Source organism: Betta splendens, chromosome 12 (assembly GCF_900634795.4).
Source record: "Betta splendens chromosome 12, fBetSpl5.4, whole genome shotgun sequence".
Taxonomy (NCBI): Eukaryota; Metazoa; Chordata; class Actinopteri; order Anabantiformes; family Osphronemidae; genus Betta; species Betta splendens.
The window spans coordinates 1,660,796-1,685,049 of NC_040892.2; the positions used below are offsets into that span (position 1 = coordinate 1,660,796).

The following is a 24,254-nucleotide window of genomic DNA, read 5'->3' on the forward strand; positions in this document are numbered from 1 at the left end:
GGGTCATGTCCACCTTTAGCAGTGAAAAGTCAAATTACAAATTTGGCTTTTTGAAAATCAGACCTTTCAAATCCAGTTGTTTGCTAATTTGACCACACTCATAACCAGAGGTGGTTGAAAACAGCGTAGAATTCTCAATATGTTGGTTGAAGTTAGTTTGAATGAAGTCATTAATGAAACTATTTACGTGAGATGCTAAACATAGAAAGGTTGTAGCAGTAGTTGGATGGTGTGTGATTGCTTATGAATTCAGTTACACAGTAGAGGATGAAACATCAGATAAAATGATTGGACAGAGAGCAGGACAAAAGCTGAACTGCAGCAGTCGTTAAGAGCAAGGTTCAATAATAGAAGGAGTCGTAGAAACGTGTGAGTTTCCTCCTCCTCTAATTGTGGTCCGGCAGAGTGGGCGTTCACTCGGCAGCTTACTGTACAGTACACAGCATTCTGTCGGCGCGTCCATGACCCCGAACTGCCCCTTGAAATGAGACAGCGGCATCAACCGCCCACGCACATTTGAAGGGGATGTGAGAGCATCAAGTGAGCGTGAAATGCATAGTGTGGAGGTCTGCGTGACACTGTCCCATTCTGCCATCATTCTATCAGCCTGTGGTACGGCGCATTGGTGGGAGGAGGTCTCCAGCTGCTTCCTCTGCTCCGTCATCTCACCATCTCACCGCAAAAACAAAGAAACGCCTGCTTTTTGAATGCAATGACTTTTAACAAAATATATTTTATATATGTTGACTGTAATTTCTTGGACCCAATCCCCCAAATACTTAAGGAATTAAATCACAGTGATGTGAACTCAAAGTGAGCTTGACCTCTGACCTTTGACCACTTCATCCTGCAATATTTTCATCTCCATTTATATTAACTGTTTTACTTTCACAAGGTTAGTGATAATTTAGTTGGTGTTAGCGTAAAATATTTGAACTAATCCATCAGAATATAGTTCATCCAGTGATGAATTAAAAGTAATTTAGTTGCAAAGCATCGCAATTAGAAGAACCTAGAGTTGCAGTAATGTGACCGATAAAATAGAACTAAATTCCCCCAATCAATACATTTATATTAGAATTTTTTATAGATGCATTTTCGTGTCTGACAACAGGTGCAATAGGTCACGTAAAGGATAAATCAATATCTGAGTCACTGCTCCGAGCATGAATGTGATTAATTGTGTGATTACATGGGTTGAGCTGTGTTATGCTAACACGCGCTAACACCTAGCTTGAGCGGGTTCATATTCCTCTGATAACTTCTGCACTAGTAATTCTTCTTAATGATTACACTTCCACCTCACTTTTATGAGCGTTGTGAGAAGCCACTGACAGATTCGTACATTTCATTGTCTTGCGTCTGCGTTAGTCAGTGGTTTTCTCGGTTCGGGCGCCGCGGCCCATTATTGGGCCGGAGCCGAGCTGCGTGCTGCAGCCTGTGTGGTGATTAATCACGCTGTGACTCCGCGTCTCTCGGGCCTGTTGACTACGCCGGTCGCTTGAGGTCCGGGAACATCTGTGGTTGTCTGGGGACACTGGTGGGCGGGGGGGGGGGGGGGGGGGGGGGGGGGGGGGGGGGGGGAGGGGGGCACCTCGGCCCATTTGTCTCCCAGGGACAGCGAGCAGACGTGTTGCCTCAATCTCACGTCATCCGCCTCCACCCGTCTCTTTACCTCCAGGGTCCCTGCAGACACAGCCAGGACAAGAGGTGGACACTCTTATTACATGACACACAGCACTCTGAGGAACTGTGAATAGAGGAAGGCGATGTCTTGGGGCTGTACATCAGTGACAATAACAACCGGTGCTGGTAATGTGCCTGTTGGTGAGCTATCAAGAAGAACAGCAACCTGCTGGGTGTGGGAATACGGCCTGACACATCGCTTTAGTGGCAACGTCTTAAGACGGGATGTAACTTAAAATACAACAGCAACAAAAAAAAAACACAAATAAATCATATGCACATCAGCGTGAAAGTCCTGAAAATATGCACCAGTCAAAAGGCAATAAAGTCTGATGAAAAAGAGGAAAACACAAAGCGGCATCAGCGACGTTGGAGCAGCGGCGCTCCGGCAGATCAGTGCTGCTGGAAATAACAACGCAACAAGCCCTGTCCAAAGTAAAACCATCGCGGGCTGCTGTCGAAAATGAATCAAAACCCGTCCGCGCGTTTGTATTCAAAGTAGTTCCTCTGTCTTCTCAACTAGACCCTGTGGGTTTCGTTAAACGTCCTGCACAGCTGCAGTGACTCCGATTTAAAATATAGACTCCCACACAATTAAGATAAGAGATAATGTATTATTTATTGTTTTTGCAACAATTCAGCTGCATATCTTGGTTGCACAAAAAAATAAATGCTCCCAGTGAAAATGACCTAAATATTACATTATGAAATATGCAAAGCTAAATTTCTAAACAAATCTTTCCAGTGGGCAGAGTCTTCAACCAGGAAAACAATCTGATAGACTCTTACAATCCACTGTATGTTTCGCTTCAGGCATCCTGTCCCACAGCTTATTTTGTAAACATGAACCTGATTATATCAGTGGTACAATCCTGGTGATTCACAGTAAATCAATTCATGTGGAGATAAGACAAATCAGCTGCGATGAAATTAATGCAGATGAGGTATTTTGGGCATAAAGGAATCAGCTGATTATGCAGTAGCCTCTGTGCCTGTTCAAGGAAGCGGCAGTGGTTTGCTCCGTGTGTGTGTGCGTGTGTGTGTGTGTGTGTGTGTGTGTGTGTGTGTGTGTGTGTGTGTGTATGTGTGTGTGTGTGTGTGTGCATGATGGATGATCTCCGGGTGGGGGAGGGGAGCATACGCAGGGCTGGTCTGACATGCAGGAATCATGGGACATACTGTACATGCACCGGCTCTTCTCTCCTTCCGCCCCGTGTGCTGGAAGAGCTCCAGCTCCAGGTCTGCGACGGCCTCCCTGTGGTGTGATGTCTGACAGGTGGCGGCTCACGGCGCATTGTTTTCCAGAGACTTTAAATCCTGCTTAAATCAGTGCAATTGGACTTTCACAGGGCCTCACGTGCACAGATAAACAGCCGTAACAACACGCACAGACAGGCACACACACACACACACACACACACACACACACACACACACACACACACACACACACAGGCTCTCAGTGACTTAGCGGACTGTGACAGGATTAGCATGACTCTGGTGAAACTTTAGCGAAAGCCACACGGACACAGACACTAATCTGCAACGTGAAGGTCAGTGTGTCCCATAACACAAGTCGTTTTCCAGCAGCACACAGTCAAACTAAAACGTTCCCATTCTCACACACAAAGTTATGAAAATTAAACTATAGAATCAAAGAATTTCTAACGTCGAGGTGCTACTTGACCTAACTCCACTGAATGTTAAATGTACCATCATTTATACAGACAAGTTTGATGAGATAAGCAATTAAACACATTATCAAAATTTATCTTTTTATTAACGTTTTAACATTTGTACATGAAGACTAAGATATATGAGCATGGTGACAGGTTCGCTGGCATTAGGTCAGAAATTTACTCATTTAAAGGTTATCGGTCAGAAACCCAGAGGCTTTTAATCTAAAATAAAGAAGGTGGGAGTGAAAACATTTTCTCAAAGTCATGTCCAGTTCCACATGTTAACACAAATGTTGTCCGAAGGCTGTTTAAAAGCAGCTTTTATGGGAAAACAATAAGTGAAAAAATAGAATCAAGGAATACTTTAAACTGCATGTTTCTCACCATAACTCCCCAGTCAGCGTTTAAACCACAGGGGTCACAGAGGCCAGCTCTTAATTTGAAGGGAAGCAATGCTGACGTCTATATATCACTGCATGTTCTCCAGTCTCTAGATATTCTTCATAGCTCCTTAGGCTGAACTCTTACATTCTCCTTTTCTGCTTTGTCTATTGCATCCAGCATTAAATCTCTCAAAAGACACAAATTTCTGTAGAAATTCTGAGGTGAAGAACTCACAGCGGTGATGCTTTCAGAAAGTGAAAAGGAACAAGGTCAAACGGGGGATGTTCTCGCTGCCTGAATCAACAGAGCAAACGAGGACAAGCTTCTGTTTAAACTCAACTCCATTTAAAAGAACGAGGGTAAATTAGTCAGAGCTCTGAAATGTTCAAAGATCCACAAAGAAGGGTGGCTTGTTCTGCAGATCACCCTGTTGTTGTTAGGGTTTAACGTCTAGTCAGCTGTTTCCAGACTGCGTCAGAATAAATCTGTTATATCAAAGGCAGGAACTGGAAAAATGTGAAGGATTCGTAACTCAGCTTTGAAGCGATCAGTTCTTTCAAACAAACCCAAACCTTCATTCTTCTTCAGTGCTCTGATTTCCTGTAGCTTTGTAGGAACCACTACTGTACCTGTTCACATTTGTACAACAATGCTTGAATAAATAACAATCCCTAAAATTGTTTTTGAAAAATGCTTTGACTCTAATTATTAATGAGCCAAAGCAAAAGAAAAACTGTCTCAAATTATCAAGATGAACCAGACAAACAAATGAATAAAGCGTTTAGAAAACAAATCAAATTTATGTGTTAGTTGGATGAATACAATACAAAAAACACATGACTGTGATTTGCTTTATGTTGCATTGATGTATGTTTTAATTTGTAATCAGATGTCAGAAACCGCCTCATTGTCGCGCTTAGGCTGGCGTACCTATTAATTCACACGGCTGTCACAAAAAAAGGGAGAGAATGTTCAGAACAAAGTTTGCTTCATGGAAATTCACAGTAAATTGACTTTGCAGCCTTGTGTGTGAATAGAACTGAACAATAAATATGTGTGAAGAAAGAAAACACTTTCCTCTAACCAGTCGGTGCTGAGGCTGATCAAGGTAAAGACTGAGCTGGAGGCGTTTGTGCTCTGTCGCTGTCCTTGGTGCTGAATATTTGGTGCTTATTAGACACACACAGTGAAGTTAATGGCTTTCTTTCTCTTTTTAGTTTCAGGTAAAAGCACATGTGCACATGTGCGCACACACACACACACACGCTCTCACACATGCCTACCTGTGCTTAGCTTGGCAGCACCTCAGTCACTGTGAAAGACCTCTTGTCTCTGGGCACCAGTGCAAATGACGGGCCTTTCATTAATCTCCCTGTCCACAGACCTGCAGACCTCCCCTAATTACAGCTATTGTTTACCTTTGAGCTGGCACGCCCCTTGAATTATTGATGGACGCCCTGCTCCAGTCCGTTTAAAGGCTTCCCAGTGGGCGCACACGTGGATGGATCCCTGCCAACCCCCCCTCCTGTCCCCTATATGACACTTTAGTGAATGATTATGCTAATAGCAATTTGTTTTCCTGGCAGCGTGCTGCAGTGCAGCAGAGATGGGCATGCGACTGCTGCATGCTTTATTGTGTGGGCGCTTACTACCATGATAAATAATGTTCTTGTGTTGTAAATGGATCATCAGGTGACTTTCAAACACTTTTACAATCTTATATTTCACCACATCTCAGCAAACATTATTGCTAATCTATGATTGGTCGAGGTTCATTCCTTAAATCGCTGAACAAATGACCCTTGGAATTATTCAAATCCATCGGCCACCACTGATGATCATTCTTACCGCTTATTGCAAGAATTGAAGTCTTCTCAAGCATAATACAAGTCACATCCAATTTGTGAAACCTGCCTTCAGTGGCCCATTATAACCCTCTAATGGCATGCATATATAAAACCCCGCTATCTCTACTGCAAATAAAAAGCAACTGAGACCAAACCAAATCCATGAATGATTACCGCCAACAATAAGTAAATCCGCAGAACTAAAATTCAATTTTCAGCAATCCCACAGTCCTACTGCTAGACGCCATTCAAAGCTCATGAGGATTTGGACTTAAGGCGACTTAGAGGTGATTTATGCAGTAACCCAAATGGCTGCGCTAGGAGCAGAAGAAAGGCCGGGCTTTGGAGAGGAGAACCTGTCTCGGTGTCATGACTCGCAGCAGCTACACTCTGCATCACAATGCAGGGCGCTGTCTTGTATCAGATTGACAGGGATTGTGCTCCACTGGGCGGAACCAGAGCGCACACCTCTTACGGCTCGCAGTTAAAGTTGACCCCGTCTCACTTTTGCCTGGGAAGACAGAAATTATCCATCCCACAGTAAATGTCAAAACCATTTAAGACATGTGAGCGAGAGCAGTTCTACCTTGAAGCTTCGATCTATGAAACAATCAGATTCTACACTGCACCTTCTATGATGGTGCATTTTTCATATATTGCTGAAATCGTAAACAGTCTCAGCTTTAACAAACTGAGGGGGGTTCATCAGTAAATAACTATATAATGACGCTTACCACTGTTTTCCATATTGAGGGAATTTTGCCAGAGGCAAAGTGTTGCTGTAATAAGCAGTGAGACAGACAAGCAGAACATTTAGTGCATTCAGTTAGTCCTGACAAATCCTCATTTTCATAATGATCGTGTCCATCAGTGGGTAGTTATTTCACAAACGGGCTCGTCTGTCCCGTTCAGCGCCACCGCTGGCGTGCGCATTACAGAATTAGACTGCAGCTGTTTAAGGGAGCGTAAGGCGACACGTTTTGGGGGGAATCCAGCATGCATGAAAAATTGTGGTGTTAAATTGACTCACTTGGATTTACAGCTGGGGGTTTTTGGTGTGGAAAACCAACCAAATGAGCCAGAGCCAAAGTGCTGCAGCATTTAGGCTCACATATGTATTTATTCATATGAATTCATGCATCTCTGCCAACCTTTAACCCTGCTTCCAAGAAATCACTTCACGTTAATACACAGAAACACTGAGTGGGTGCAGAGCACTCTAATCATTATTACCAGATGAGCCACGTAAAGTGGTGTATTTAAAGGTTACTACGCAAAATTTCTGATATTTAAACTTGGAATCAAATGACTCCCTTGAATGTGAAAGGTTTCCTCAAACTAATTCTCTGGCTCTAAACAGAAAAAAAACAGAAAATTAACGTTAAATTAACTCGACAGAGTATTTATTAAGGGAGGGACAGAGTGAACTGTTATAAACACAATAAAAATCAAGCCAGAAGCAAGACGGAGGTTTATTAAGTAGCTCGACAGAAAGTCAGTTGACAAAAGCAGCTTGTTACATAAAACACTTTCCTCCTCGTTTCTTCAGCAGCGTTGGAACAAAAGGAGCACAAAGTGCATTGTTGCAGTTCCTCGTCTGTGTATGTGCATGCATTAATTCAGAAGAAATCCAATACCTGAACAATACGCTGATTTACTGGGACCTTCCCCATTCCTCATCCTGAAACAAATCTGCTTGTTTTGAGCAAGGTGCCTCCAGAATAACGCTAAAGAGTGTTTCTGTATGAAGAGCAGCAGAGAGCTGTGGAGCGTCCACGCAGCCCGTGTCCTGCAGGAGCGCTGGGCGAGCGCGGCCTAATGACGACGCTCATTCAGATATGAGCCACAGGGTGATTAATAACAAGACAGCAAATTGGAAGGCTTGTCGAGTGGCATTAAAGTGTCACTTCCAGAATGTGAATCACCGCATCACCAAAGGGGATCTTGATGGATGTGACGGCCATGACAGTTAGAGCGTCTCTGCGCTGGGCTCCGGAACCCGACCGCCGGCGGCCGCTTTAGTCGAGCGAAGCGATCGAAACACCTGCGAGGTCACAGAGTCCAGAGATGAAATAAGGGCAGCGAAGGGAAGCGGTTCCTACACAACAAGCCCTTTTTCTCCAGGTACGTCAGCACCGAGCTGCTAACGCACACGGTGCTCCTGATAAACAAGGGAACACAACAGCGCCTTGACTGCTTCCACGTTTTGAGCAAAATCGATAGGATGAGGGCAGTTTCAGCGATCGGTCAGCGAGCAGCGGAGTGGAAACATAATAACGAGTGCATGATTCCATGTGTTCCTCAAGACGCATTAAAGTGTCACTTTCACGTCAGTCATCATCACGCCACCGCGGGGCCTCCAGAGGTCACAGCGCGGCCGCTTCAGACAGCGGCGCATGAACGGCTCCTCTCACCTCCTCCACCCAGCGTTTGTGTTTTAAGGCAGGTTCTAAAGCTGCAAATCTGCAAACAGAACGTTGTAGTTTCCTTCCTCAAACGCCATTTTATAATATTTATTATATACTTGTTATACTTTTAAATTAAATAGTACTGTACAACAGAGAGAGAAATTTCAGCCCTTAAAGTTTTGCTCTGCTATAAAAGTGGTTAAATTAATTAAAAATGAAACTATCATTGTCAGTGTCATCACTCACGCAATGAAACACAAAGAAAAAAAACAGACAAACTCATTATGGGAAGCAGCCCATCACTCTTAATGAGGGACTAAGGTACCAAACCTATAGCTCAGCAACTAAAGCATCTATGCACTGCATCAAACCACGGATGTGTTGAAGTTGAGGGATTCAACCAGACGCACTTTTCTGTCTAAACACCGTGTAGTAGAGCATAAACATCCTACTCCTACTTTAAAACGTTCCTGCCCTTTGAAGCGTTGACCTCCACCAGCCCAGGTCACAGCATCACTGGTGAATTTGTCAGGGTTCATCCAACACCTACAGACAGAAAAGTAAAGACCCTCCATTACACAAAAAGGCCCTAAAAACCAAAGTGAAATGAACACAGTCAAAGCCTCACTTACATTTTCCAGATTATTTTGGACGGGAAAACGAGGCTGGAAATATTCCACAGTTGGGAAGCGAAATGCGCGGGAACAACAAAAAACATCAAAGCTCAAGTCACTGTCAAAAAACACTCCTACATTTAATTGCTAGTGGCTTCACTTTGGCAGACAGACATTGTGCCCAATCGATTAAATGGAGGTGACGGAGCTTCAAAAGGAGCTATTTTTGATTTGGTTTCATGTAGTAGCAGAAAACCTAAATCTACGTGATGTGACACGCATGATTGTTTTGTTCTTATCTGAGGAACAGTCTCTGGGAGCCATAGGTCTGTAATGACATAATGGAAGTTGATACCATGTTAGTGAAAGCTGAGCCAACTATGAGCTGGATCATGTGAAGCTCGTTCCTGCAGTTGAACCTTAGATCTGGTTTGAACAGATGAGCTTGTTTTTCTGGGTGAAACTCTATCTGAGTGGAACTGGATGATTAGAAAGCTCTGTCTCAACAATGACTTGATGCATCAATTACCCAAACTAATAATCAGACGCCGCTGCACCGGGTCTGCTGTGTTTTCACTCCTTTGATGAAACAGAATCCTGTGCGTTCTCTATTAACTGATCTCTAAGGTCTCGTTTGTCACCAGTCTCTCAGATGAAACGTCCGCTGAGGGAATCTTCCACCTCGAGCTGAAGCAGCTCCACCTGATGGTTTGGACCCGTTGAGTCAAACACACTCAGCTCCGACATCTTCCTGGCTCCACTCGAGGACTTGATTAAATAGTGAGTCTGGCTCTCACAGGGTTCACAGGAACATGCCCATTAGGCCCAGCTTCTCCAGCTCAGGTGGAGTCCTGACATTTGCATTTAGCCGCTGTGATGTCTACACAAAAGACGACGTGTGCAGAGGGACGCGGTTCAGGCGGTGGCAGAATAGCGCTTAGTTGCTTGAAGAGTCGCACCGAACCTGATCCCGGTCAAGTGAGTCTTAATGAGACCGGCTGCAGCAGCAGCACACGGGCGCCGCCGGCTCCGACCTCTGGATCGGCTGCTGAGCGGTCGTGAAGCTGTGCTGCGTTGGGCCTAAACATCTCTGCGCAGTCACACGAGTCCTGACAGCTCAAAAAGCAGCGGGTCTAAACACTGATGATGGAGTGTTTCTAGAGAGATTCACCGGCCAATCTGCATTCCATCATGTGGATTATTAACCACGACGCACTGTAAAGATTGGCCCAAAACTCTGAAGTTCTCCTTTAAGACGTGAACGCTTGAAAGAAAAGAGACGGCAGATGAGCGTTCTTCAAAATAAGCCAGAGAAATAAGCCGCTCTCGCATCCTTAATCTCTTTCTGACATTTCAGCAATAATAAGTAATTCATAATACTGGATGACACTTAGAGTTTATCAGCCGTGCATTTATGTGCAGCTTTTCGACATTCTATCTTAACAGCCCATGTATAATAATCTGGATTTGAGGAGAGTACATTTCTTGATGTAGTATAATTGGTTTGAGCTTGAAGTGGAGCATCAGAAACAATCAAGCATTAAATAAATAAACTTCTACAGAGGATTAAATGTTCTGGATGTGGAACTAGTCAGACAATGTACGAGGAAAGAGGCTTCTGTGAGTCAAGTAATGAATACTGTATGTTTTAAATAATGATAAATGTTAAATAATATAAAAAAAACTTCAGAAGCATGACCACAGGCAGCAGGGACCGATGTTCAAAGCCTCATACTATTAAAATATTATTAGTTTTTGGCATGAAAATCAAAGGCGGTAGCTAGACAACTCATAAATGATTTCATAATGTGGCTGTCTGGGTTTATCTGCCATACGGCCAACGTCTTGGCATTAATAATGACTCAGGGACTCCAATCCAGAGTGATTATGAAAACATTGGGAGACGCAGCTGGAACTATTTGGGGAAGAACATTTTGTTAGGAGTCGCGAGGCGCGTCTGACACTGATGGAGCTGAGACCTACAACGCAACATTTGGTTGAGCTGCCATTAAATCCCCATCTCTTTTCTCCTGGAATGATGAAGGACCGAAGATGACGGCAGCGTGTTTGCACACATTAGCCCAGCAGAGTTCTTTTCACTTAAATAAAATAAATAATAACATAATCAACACACCAACTGGCATCTCTCCGTCTTTATTAATAGACCTGACCCCAATCCACTTTGTTTCCCTGCTCTGCACCAAATGCGTATCACTCCACAGCTGAAAATAGTCCCCAACACATGCGTCGCTTCTCCACTTTGAGCAATGTTTGCTAAAAATCTGCAGCGCCCAGCAGCTGCGCCGCCTCCGAACCCCGGCGCCTGTTTACCTGTGACCTGCTTTTAAAGGTTTGCGCCCTCGGTTGGAGCGAACGGGCCGAGCGCCACTTCCCAGCACAGGGAGGAACCTGGAGGTGCTGGAGTTCAAACAGAGAGAAAGAGACGAGCGTCACGGCAGCGCTAGTGACTCTGCTGCTGCTGATGAATGGACGACGCATTGGGCATTGGTGCAAACGGCTCCAGGCGAGTCCACACTGATGACACAGTGGCTGTTTCTGCGCATCCGGGCTCATGTCTGCGTGCGAGCAGCACCAGCTCAAGGAACCAGCTCCGTGCGTCCTCTCGCCTCAGCTCTGTATTTGTATCCTAAAATCAAACGTCCACAGGCGGCGGATCCCGGTTCAAGCTGTGCACCTCTGCTGCCACTTTATCCCCCGGCACAGGCACATGAAGTCTGATGATTTAATGGCCGCCGCCGTGATCCTTGGCGTAAGTGAGGCTGAACGCTTCATCCCGTGGCATTAGGCGTCCATGTTTGAGTTAATACCCCAGAGTAGAGCTTCCATCCAGAGGCATTAGTGTCTGACACTCCACGGCACAGAATGGGGGAGGCTCTCGCCCCCTCCTCATGACCCCCCCCCCCCAACTTCTTCTGTGTTGTGTCTCTTTCATCCTTCCACTCAGAGTTGGCAAACTTTGCACACGCGGGTTCTTTCCCCAGATGAAAGATACATTATGAAGTTGGCTGTGCCCAAGATGTGCCGCTGCTTTTCTTTGAGTTTGGAAGCAGAAGAATTCCAATAACCTGTCTCTGCGGCAGCTGATGTGTGTGACGTCGAGACTTCTGATGACTAAAAAAAGTAAAATATACTCGTACATATGCATTTTAAAAATAACTTGTCCTCAAGTATTACTGTAGTTTATAGTGAGGCAAACATTTTTCCTAGTAACATTAAGCACAAACCTTATAATAGGCTTAAGCTTTTTACTTCTGTCATAAAAACACCACGTGAAACATCATCAGATTAAAAAAAGAGACCGTAACAGTCTGGTCCTTAAAAACTGACGCTGGTGTGAATGAAGATCGTTCAGCATTAGGATTTTCATAATCTAGTGCGTTTTCATGCAGCGACAATCAGTGTCTGTTCGTTCACTGTTTAGTGTAGTTTAGTTTTTTTTTTTATACTGTACAAATGGACGCGCACACATTTGGACACTTTGAAGCCACACACACACACACACACACACACACACACACACACACACACACACACACACACACACACACACACACACACACAGATTTCAATGTTGCATTTAAAGATTAAAATTGTGTCATTATGGTAATGAAAGACAAACAATGTCTCTTGTCATTTAAAGCAATTATAGCAGAAAATCCCCGTACTTCAATCAATTCATTTAGTCTTTCTGAGCTTTTCTGCACTAATGAATTATTTTCTTTTTATTTGATTCATTCTAACCTTCAGCTGTTGTTTTTATGCCTGATTGCAGATAGAAATTTTGTTGATGAACTGTACAAACACAACATGCAAAGCCACATGATGATGTGCAATTAATGGAAAAGAATACTCATCTAATTTGTTCAAAAGTCTGTAAACGATGTCGCTTTCTTCTTACCGCCACCAACCAGCCAGTATTAGCGTGTGCAGATGAACTCCCTAACCTGTCGTTCATGTTATCACGCTCGCTGCTTCAGCACCATATTCACAGCCTCAGTCTCTTATTGCTCGGGGCTGACAAACACTTTTGCTTTAATAATGAGCATCAGTAAACATTTCTGGCATCATCCTCAAACTCAGTGAAAACTGTCGGGATTCCTGGTCTGGCTCTGCTCTCTCTCTCTCTCTCTCTCTCTCTCTCTCTCTCTTGACCACGCCCCCTTGTCTGGCCACACCCTCTCTCGGATCTTACCAGTGATTGAGTCATGTTTTCTGAACCAAGACACGCGTGTATCTCTTAAGTTTAGGTGTTTGTTCTTGTTGCCATGGGTTCAAAGGTCAGAGGACAATTAAACTTATTTCACTATAAATTCATACTCCAAATAGAAGTTTTGAGTTTTAATTCTGCATTTTTGAAAAGTCCTGCTGTACTTCTCTGCAATCACACTCATGCAGACATCACTAAGTGTTAAAATGGCCACAGTGGAAAGAAAGGAATCCAATAGTCTTCAGTCAAAGCTGTGAAACTCTGGATTACACAAATTAAATAGTTTTAATATTTAAAATTTGAGTAGTTCACAAGAGTTTTAACACAGAAAATTCAGCGCTTGTATAAATGCTGTATCTTTAGCTGTTTCCCTGACGAGACCCACAAAGGAACCGGCCCTGTGGCTCCATCACACAGGTGCCGTTTCAAAGACTTTCAAAAGCTCCTCAGCGACTCAGTTCAGCTCATTCAGTGCCTTTATAGTCCCAAGGACAGAAACTTCATTTGCAGGCAAGACTCTAGAACATGCAACCCAGCACAGAACACAAGTAACTTGCTGTTAGTTGCATCACTTAGTTACAGTAGCGTGATCGTTTTAATACAGGTCTCAGAAAAGACAAGAATTAAAAAAACAGCCGTCCAATACTTCAGTCAGGGATTGGATCTAAGTGGATTTCCTGCTTTGGAAGTTCAGGACACGATCTCCTGTGGAGTCAATCCTCCATTACTCCTACTTAAAAGCACAATTCAGGCATTTCTAAGAGGCTGTGACAGCAGCAGCAGCTGCATTTGTTTCCCACCTTTACTTCACGTTCAGTATTAGCCAGTGTGGGACATGTGCAGGTTCCTTATTGACATCTTGATAGTCAGAAAGTGTCACATCAATGCAGAGGATTCTGGGAAATGAGGAGAAGCATGTGGAGCCATTTTCTTTATTTCATAGCCGTTAAATTGCCCTGTAATGACTGACAATTAGCAGCACACCAGGTCGATTGCTTACTAACCCTCCCAATTACAGGAAGACACCACGTTAGTTAGAACGGACCTCTGACGCCTTTACATTAATCAAACCTGCAAGTGGCTCAGAGAGGAGACGATACTGTAAGTGAACAGGATGCAGCCGAGGACGTGTGTGACCCGAGAGTTGCACAGAGGGAAAATGGGACTAACATGAACTCTGGGAGCCAGCAGTTGCCGGGGCAACCATAAACAATGCCCTCGTAGAAATGGAATATTGGCCTCTGCGCAGCCATCGGCCGCCGTTCAAAGCCTTCAGCAGAGAACCTGCACGAGCGTCTCTCACGCACGCATGTATTAATTAGTGTCGGCTTTGATAAGTGTAATTTCTTTTATGACCCTTTTTGTGCGTCTGATTATGATCTTAATGACTAAAATATCACACAATGCATTAACGTAGTTTCCAAAGTCTTTCACTTTAGCTAGTTTTATTGACCTCGTCTGGATGAAATATTAATTATTGAGTTCGGAGGATTGACCTCGACTTAAGCTCTGGCTCTTTGGAAATGCCATTAAATGTGTTAACAGCCATCTGTTCAGTGAAAAGCACAGGTGCGAACTGCTTATTTTGATTAGAAGATAAAGGGTCAACAGGCAAACTTCATACAGAGGCTCCTTTGGGCAAACCTGGAATCTAACCCAGGATCTTCTTGCTGCACCAGATCCTATCTATCCTAAATTGAATGGTTTTCTTAAAAAAAAAAAAATTCTTATATAGATTTTTTTAAGCAATAAAATATCATAAAATATGAGCGTTTCAATCAGCTTTGATTTGAAGAGCGGATGTGACCGTTTAGGCCACATTCGTTAGTACACAGACGCCACTAGGCTTCACCTGCGTAAGTGGACAGTGAAGAAGATGAAGGCAACAACGCAGCGACTCCAATCACAGCGCAGCAGACACCCGATCCATAGCAGGATGCGTTTCAGCAGATTTGACTCGGCGCGAGTCATTTCCACCCGCTGCACTTCCCCCGTTGCCTGAGCTGAACGATTGCTGAATGATTTATCAAGTCGCAGGCGGTGGACGGAGGTGCTGAGGCGCTGCACACGGGCAGAATTCAGAACCGCATGTGAGATCCGCCCGCCCCGGAGCCTGGTGGGACGTTGGAGGGTCCCCGGTGGTCCGAGGACAGGTCGATGCTGCAGGTGAGAGTCAGATGGAGATCATGACGGGGAAACTTCAAGCCTAGAGCTGTCGCTGCCTCAACCTTCCTGCAGAAAAGTCAATATCTCACAGGCAGAAAGATTTCTGCTTCTGTAACTTTAACCCTTGTTGCTGAACAACATCTGCAGATGTAAAAGGAACAATGGAGGCCAAACATTTAAAGCATATTCAGTCGTGTCTATTTGTTCACGTCCACAACGTCTTTCTTGCCCTCAGACTCAGAGATCTACTGTTCACCACCCGTTCAGCTTGTTTAACTCGCACTTCAGACTAAAACGCATTCAAAGTGGATTTTCACGCGTTCTTGAAGCCGATGTTGCATAATGAGCCGACACATCTGCTATTATCTCCCGAATCACTGCTCATGCTAATGTTGAAACTCGCCGTGGCGAAGTCATATGTTCAAAGTATTATACATGGGGTGTTGGCTCATCACGCGGCCCTCCTCATTAAAACGTGCTCTTCATCTTGATTCTGTAAGAGCGGAGAAAAGAGCGGCCCGCGTGGACGAGCTCCAGTCATCGCAGATTTACTTCCTCTTAAATGCTTTTCTGTTTGCATTGAGAACAGCAAAAGTGGTCAGATTTGAAAAGCTTTCATTTTGAAATGCAGCAGCAATTTAATTGCAGCCTCTAAACGCACCGGAGGCTCCCATTGACTGTAAGTGTATGAAAAGGTGGTCTAAACATCAGGAGGATAAACGAGTGGGCGCCAGGGAAAAAGCCACAATAATTACTCTGTTGTGTGTTAACTTCATATATCACAGGCTCAATATGCCAGTGTTTGTTTATTTGTTTGTTTGTTGGACTTCAGCACAACATGACAATATATTTTTTAAGCAAATTTGTGACTAAATAACCTTTTGCAATGACATGGAAGGTTTAGAGCTATGTGGACGTTTGGGAGTAAACACGTCCTCACATTCACACACATTAAAGCAGGAACTCAGTGTAAAAGGGTAAAAGTTGGACCGTGTTCGCAGCACATCCTCTGCTGAATTTGAATGGCTGCTCCGTTTTGCCTCAAGTCTTAGTAAAGTGTAACTGAACAGTTCACTGAACGGGTTTGAGGCCAGATTTGAGATCATAAATAAGAACATGCTGTTAGTTCACACGCTCTGTGGCCGTCAGCTGGGGTTGATGACGTTTGCTGCTCTTCCGTGGGGTTTTACCACAAACCTGTCACTTTTTAGACTGCTGTTAAATTTGATGTTGTTGCCTTTTCACGACTATTGAGTGGCGTCAGAGTTAGAAAAGGCTTTTACCAGCGTCTGTGTTACTTAATGGCGCCGAGGAGTAACCACTTGAGTGCTCTGAGCTCATAACTGCAGACTCCCAGCGCAGCGGCGAGCTGCTGAGTTCATGAGCAACGCCACGTAAAACAGCACCTGAAACCCCACAAAGTCTGAGTTCTGGGGGAGCGACGCCGAGGGGCCGCTGTGCAGACAAACCACCCCCTGCAGAAAGACGACTGACAGCAGTCACGGTGAAAAGTAGAAGCTCAGATCTAATGCACGTCCTCTGAGTCACATCTGCACCAGGACCCAGGAACCGCCAACAGAACAGCAGCACTGGCCATAAGAGGACTAGAATAAACCTCCAGGCAATGCATGAAGCATGAGCATGAGTGATAAATCTGCCTGTTGTTGTAGAAACGCTTCTATATGAATGTGAGCTTTCCTCTGGGCCGTGAAGCATCGAACCCCAGGTGCCACTAACTCCAGCCAACGGGCGCCACACACACCCTCCGCGCCCGCGTCGGGTCCAGACGGCTGAACTCCCACACTGTCCAAACCCTCGGCTGTGGAAGCGGCTCCTCCCCAACGATGCAGTCGCAGACGGAGAAGAAGTGGCTGCGATCATGTGGCGACTGCGGCCTTAATGGAGCAGTAATCTGCCTCCTCACCTGAAGGTCCCACCGTCGCACCTGCTGCAGAGAGACGTGTGGAGCGTCTCCTCATCATTAGCTCCTGCACCTGTGGACATCATTTTAGCTCCGCTCCGTCCCCCGTGGCTGCGTCAACACGCGGATCCACAGACTCCAGCATTAATTACTGTGTATAGTGAGGAGCCGGTACAAATGTCACCAACAGCAAACGCGCTCAGGAGCGTGGACTGATCGATACCTCACTACCTAAAATGCCTTTTGGGATTTAACGGATTCTCTAAAAGTTACGGTTCATAGTGTGGAGCTTCACAGAAATGGCAATCAGGTATCCTGATTTATTACTGTGTGTGTGTGTGTGTGTGTGTGTGTGTGTGTGTGTGTGTGTGTGTGTGTGTGTGTGTGTGTGTGTGTGTGTGTGTGTGTGTGTGTGTGTGTCCTTTGTGCGATGTCTGACTAGAATTAGATGTGCCAGGGTTGTTTTGTCTGGACCAATAAAGACGGAGAAGGATGAAATTAATAAAGAGGCTTCTCGCTTCCAGATATGCAGGATTTTCATTAGCAAAGGAGCCGATGAGAATCGGCTGCTTTGATGATACACCTCGCTTCAGCTGATTCAAGCCTTCACACGGTGGTTTTACATATTTAATTTGTTTTAATTGACTCGCGGTCGCATTATCTTGACATGGTTAAGTAATCGGTGTAATAGTGACCTTAACAGGCCAGCGCTTTAGACAGTGAGAGGCTCAAGTACCGATGAGTGCAGCATCTGTGGTTTCTGAAAGAGGAAAACTGTGAGTGAGAGTGTTTTTAAATGAGTCGATTCATCCGGCATGAGACGTTTGCCCCTGCTCAGACGTCTGCAGGCGTGTGTGACCACACGCCGCTCCCTTTCAGGCTCGACCATCAGACGAGGCAGGTTTGGTAAAACTCCACCATGAGATTCTCTCAGCCAGTTAAATCCAGCGCGACCTCATTTTCTGCATGTGTGGTCTTCATAATAATGAAGAGCTCTGGAAATAGAATCATCATGTTTTTATAATCCAACTGTTACAAGACCTGAAAACTGAAGCACCACCGTGACCTTTGCTGGCCTGAAGCGCACGCGGCTCCTGGGCCGCTGCACACCCACGGCCCGGCCCGACCCGGCCCGACCTCAACATCTACATGGTGCATACATTTAGCTCAGCGCGGGGGAAAATAAAGCAAACAGCATATATGTCTCCTCAGAACAACACATTAGTAGTTTCTAAAGGTCATTTGTAGAAGAGTCAAGGTACGAGGAGCCTTAACAGTAATTAACATGACCTTTAAACATTATTAGTAGTTTAACATCCTCGTCAGCGTGACCTGCTGCAGTGCACTGACATTTCATTTAGTCTATATTCTTTATTTACACTATTGGTGCTTTAGAACCCGCTTACCATTTGTGCACTAACTTGTAGTTCTGTAGAAGAATTTGATATAATGTGTCCTGTAACTGGAATCTAATGTAACTATTGCATTAGCAGCTGAATGCACTGCTTCATAAATGCAAACGGTTAAAGCTCTGCTCGAATGCAGAGGCAGCGCAGTAACAGGACCTATGACAGAGCACAGTTAGCTAATTAATTTGAATAAAGACGCAATTAGAATGACTGCATGCTGTAGCAAACCGCATATTGAGGGAGTTCCAGATAAAACTGCTGGCTCTGAACAGAGATAGGATTCATCCTGACTCACACCCGGGAGAATTGGTCCAAATTGAAACCAAAGACGTCCTGTGATTGTCTTCACGTGTCTGTGCATTAAAGGTTTATCGTGTAACGAGCAGCGTTAGCTTCAGCTGATGTGTCAGTGAAGCAGGGACATTGTCTCTACAAACCTGCAGTTTGCAGTCATTCCCATTTCATCTCCGCTCGGAGACACCGCTTCGTCACATATTCAGCGTGTTTCTGGTTCAGTGTCTGTCCATCTCCTCACGTCTCTTCATCTCCGTCCCTGGATGTGATGCATGTGTCAGTGTGCGCCGCGGAGCGGCACATATTTGCCAAAAGTTGTCTTTGTCGTGTTCTGGACATATTGTTGTTCCTTCTCCTCTGCTTCAACACTGTAACGGGGGACGAAGTTCCATTCCTCACCTGAAAAATGATTTTTTTCCCACACACCGATCAGACTCATTGAATTCATAAAAGCATTTAATAAAACTCACGGTGCCGTGTGACACTAAGCCCTGGGTCGAGGCTGCAGGAGGACACCGCAGGTGCTCGTCTCCTACGGCGCTGGAGTTCCTCCAACCTGTCTCCTGTCACAGCCCTTATTTACCAGGGGAGAAATCGCTCCTGAAAGGCCTCCAAAACAAATGCACAGAAGAGCCCATGTGGGTAGAAAGGGACAATGGAGACGCAGGAGAAATGAAAGTGATGCACGGGGGGAGGAGGGAGAGGCTGGAGTGGTGTGTGAGGAGGACCCCCGGGGACGGCCGCACTCAGCACCATTCTAATTTTCATTTCTCGGTGTGCAACCCCAGATGATTAGGGCGCGCTGATGGTTATTCTAATTGGCCATTTGTTTCTTCAGTTCCGCATGATCACATGAGCTGCTGGGGACATTAAGACGCACTCATAAAAAGGGACACAATGCACAGATCCCGCTCTCATCGATGCCGTGGGATCTCTCGGACTCGGACTGGAGGTGTCACACAGTGTACGGCTGAACGTTCGTCAGGGGAAACGCTAATGAAAATAAAATGCTTGGAAATTGGAGTTGGTAAAAGTCTGCGCTCTGGGGTTTCACTCTGATGAGGTCACGGTCATAAAAAGTAAAGGACAATAAAGAACAATTATCTTGTTCTAACTGTAAGCGTCTGCGTGTGTTTTGCTTTACGATGTTGTGGGCGTTTCGCTGTGCAGAAGCCCGACTCCACTGAATCGAGCATTGATTCTGTCTCCGGTAATGGCCCGGCGTGAGTCATCTGTTTTGAAATCTGAGCGGATGTGTTATCAAAGCATGTCATAAAAAATTGGAAGAAAAGGGAAAAACAGAGATATCGAGGATCGATTCATGCAGACGGACACGTATCGATCCTCGGGGCTCTCGGCCGCCGCTCTTTGACTCTCCCTTTCTGACTGATTAAATTCAGTCCCAAACTGATATTGTGGTCGGGCTGCGCGGCCAGATACTGTAGGTTATGCATATTCAGCAGCCTCTCAACCAAGCGCTAAACGTCACGCTTGGATGTGCAGCTGCGAGCAGGAGACTGGTTGGTGAAGAGAGAGAGAGAGAGAGAGAGAGAGAGAGAGAGAGAGAGTTAATCCCACCTCCAGAGATGAGCCGAGCCGCGGTGTCATGTGAGAGCGTGCGCTAAACTTAATGGATACTAGTTTTACCACGGCCACTCGCGCGTGTGATGGCCCGTCTCCTGGGACCTTGTTATTCCAAATGCTCCATCAGAACTGTGCACATATGCAGCGAGTGGCTGCGTGCGTGCGGGGCTGATTTTCGCGCCAGCCTTTATTTCAGGACGCTGCATTGTTTTTAGCGGCAGCTGTTTTCTGGAGCTCCAGCGACGCAGCCCAGAACCCATCACCCATGGAAGTGGGCTGGCGTCGCCGAGGGCCGCGAGGCGCCGCGCACGGCTCCGATGCTCTGGAGGCCGTTATGGTGCACGAGGGACGCAGCGCAGCCGACTGATGGGAAACGAAGGCTGAGGCAGAGGATGCCTTTAATTTCCATAAAGATGACTTTGTTTCCTAATTAATCTCCTGGCTCTGTCTTCCCGCTTTGCTCCTGTCACTTCCTCGGAATGAAACATGGCCGGCAATTTGTTAAATCAATTATTCCGGTGAGGAAGGAGGCTTCGAGCAGACGCGTCCACGTGCAGCCCACAGACGGAGGCCGGGCTCCAGTGAAGGCGGTGGACAGTGGTTTTAGAATGCAGGGTGTGGGAAGCGCTGGAAGTGAGAGAAACAGTTTGTCCTTGTTGACATGGCAGAAAGCTTTGTAAACACTTGGCTGATGCGCATTCTCCTTGGCCTCGTGCCCCGAACTCCTACAGGAAAACAGGCCTCTCAAACCCCGGGGACGCGATGCACAGATAGAAGGAGAGGCAGGAGGCGCAAGGGTGCGGCGACAGAGGGGAGGGGGAGGCAGCATCCACAGAGGATTAGGACCCACCCACGCTCGCGCTTTTAAGGAAACTATTTCCCCCTTTAATGTCTAAGCTCCGTCCTAACGATGGGACTCAAACAACAAAGCACGTTTCAGATCAAGTTTGACTCGTCAATGATCTACAGGTGCACAATCTGGAAGCGTGATTCATTTGACGGGCGGCGCGCGAGGCAGCGGATTGGTTCCAAATGAAAACGCCGCCTCTCAGAGGGGAAGACAAACAGAGAGCGGCGGCGGCGCTGCATTAGGGAGAAGAGGAGCAGCGCGGCAGGATGTGTTTAAATCAGAGCGCTCCATCTTGTAGTGGGACACATTTCATTAAGCCGAGCAGCTGGGGCCGCGGCTTCATGCGTCCACACATCTATCATAGGAATCCATCAGGCCTCTCTCCCACCTGCACTGACAGCACGTGTGTGATGGGAACCCGTCCTCCTGATCAGAAGACTCGCTCACTGCCCGCACTGATTCATTTCCACTTCCATCTTCCTCTTTCACCGTTAAGATTTCTTATTTGGCCTCGTCTTCTCTCTATATATATTCATATATATCTTTCTATGATGGTCTCCGTTTCTCTCTTAAGGGTGAGGGAGGCTTTTGCTTCCCCTCAGAGTTTGGTTGAATTCCCTCGACGATCCCCGACCGGTTCTTTTCTGTCGTGAGGTTCTGATTCAAACCCTGACTCTTGAACCACATTACTTACTGGCTGCGGATGTTACAATACTTTTTCTATCAGCATCACCTCAGGTAAAGTTCATCTAAGCACATTTTGAGCAGAGGTCTCTTGTTTGTTTGTGATCAGTGCATCATCTGTATTTATGCAAATGAAGCCTCTAATATAAGAGAATTAATACCCTTGAATTTTTACCTACTTGAGAATTAAACCTCTGCAAAATTAGACTAAAATAACAACAGGTGACAGTGTTTGAGGTTCACGTGTGACCAGTGCTCCCTGTCAATCACTGTTGTGCTGAAACCAATTTCTTGCATTATTTAACTCTGACATTTACTATCAAACAATGAGCTGCAAGGAGGTAATTGGGGTGGACGTCCAAAGTCCAGCATCGTCTGGAAGATGAGTCACGGCATCAGAAGAAGCCAGAGACGTCCAGAAGCCGTGACTCCACCTCAGACGAACTGACCTGAGGACAGAGGTCTGGCCCATCGTCGCTGAGAGGACGTCACAACATAAAGCATCGTCACACGGCGCCTGTGACTCGTGCTTCACGCTAATTGTCAAACTGTAATAAAGAAGCAGCGTTTGAGGAGGCACAAGCACAGTTTGAGCCACTGTAGCAGGGCTAAATGTCGCTCCTACGCCTGCTCTCTGCAGCTCTCAGCCTCTGATCCCCCACATTTCTGCCTAATCCGTGTGCAGCTTTCCAGGGCGCGCAGCAGCATGCAAACACAGGGCAGTAATTGGAATGGATAACGCGGTCTGAGCCAGAAAAGCCGCCAATTAGGAAGCTGTGGTCAGGGAGCTGTGGGGTGAGGGGTCACACTGTAGCTCATTGTCTGAGCTTGCACTTTTGGCAGGGCTCCAGTCCATATAAGCATAAAAGGCGGGGAGTGTGTGACTGTGACTCTGCAAATCAAAGGCCCGTTCTCAGAAGATGAAAAGCACCAGACACTTGACCGAGGAACTGCCTATTAATGCCGCTGTTCATGAACAAGCAGGACCGTTCAGAAGCCGTAATGAGGGTGTTTGAGGGTACGGATGCATGGATGCAGGGTCCAGCGGTGTTTCTGCAGAGGCACTGGCTGCTCACTGCTGCTTGCTTCCTTTTATTCTCCATTTGGTCACTGATGTGAGAAACAAAGGTGAACTCGTTCAATTTGATACAACATGAAGTCAAATGGCAAAGCCATTAATAAATTTGATCCTAATAATGTGCTTCTTGATTGTGGCTGAATTAAGCGGCTCTGCTGATCTACACTTACACAGATTACACATATATGCAAGATACAACAAAAATGCCCGAGCAAGAACGGAGCCCATGAACGACGGAGGGACCGGAGCCGCATCAGTGGGCGGTTCTTTCTCCTTCATTCCCACAGACTCCGGTGGATGTGCAGGTTGCGCTGGGCTCATCCTTCAAACAGCTTCTCCTGCTGGAGCGCTGACTGCTTCCACTGTTAACCATAAATAGGCTGGAGGAGCAGCTCTGCATGTGGGGTGATTTTAAATTCAAAGTGAGATGAGCTGCGTTTCGCTGAGCTCCAGGAACGTGGCCTTTTCTCACAGCAGAGAAAAACCTCAGCTTTTATTTTAACGTCGCAGGTGCCCAATAAATGAACGGAAGCCGAGCCACGCACGCTTTGCAAAACCTGATTCATATTGTGTGTAGTGTTCATTGTGGTTCTTATGCTGTGTACTGTGGTGGTGATAGTATTTGTTACATACACTCTGTTTATGTGCATTATTTGACGTTGTGTTTACCAGCGTGTCACCACTCATTAAAGTAACACCCATGAAAAACCTCTGCTCACGCGTCTTATGTCACACTCTGCACAATGTGTGCTCACACGTCAGCCTCACACGTTCCAATTAATCAGCCGCAGTGTGTTAATTAATTTTAATTACAGTGGATGCGTTTGAAAATGTGTCATTTGCTGCGTTTCAGTGTGTTTTCTGCATGTGCTTAACTCTTTCCTGCGGGTCACATGCTCCGCTCCCATCTCACCTTCCCTGCATGGCTGCATTTCTTCATTTCACAGCCCGACCCGTCTCTCCGGCTTTTCTGCGCCGCCACTCAGCTGACGTCCACCTCTGGGTCAGAGAGGTCAGAGTTGAGCTGCGCCTCTCGCTGGCTCCCTCTCTTCCGCCATGTTAATCCCCTGCTGTGTGTGGCCCGGTTCCTCGTGAGCGGCAGATGTGAAGCTCATCTCAGACAGTGCCGACGTGCTCTCTGACTCCATCTGTCTCTGGACACGGCTGCTTAGTGAGCGGCTCTGACGGAGCGTTTACTGCAGCGCTCGTGGTCAGTTGAGGCCGTAGTGTTAAGTTATTTATTCAGGACGAATAGGAGAATAATGTGGTGCTTAAAGCGGAGCTATGATGTTACACAACTGTACCATCATTTTCTAAATGTGTGTGAATATAAGAGAACGAAGGATTACATGATGAATATTATTTAGTTCCACACAGCATCCATGCAGCAGGTTGTTTTAAATGGCTGCATGTGGACAGCAT

At 45.9% G+C, this 24,254-nt stretch overlaps 1 protein-coding gene across 1 annotated transcript in view; it reads right to left on the bottom strand.

Moving 5' to 3' along the window:
- The window catches only part of stoml2 (stomatin (EPB72)-like 2), a 288,761-nt gene that overhangs the window by 194,641 nt on the left and 69,866 nt on the right, over positions 1 to 24,254 (bottom strand). The gene's annotated exons all lie outside the window — the stretch shown is intronic.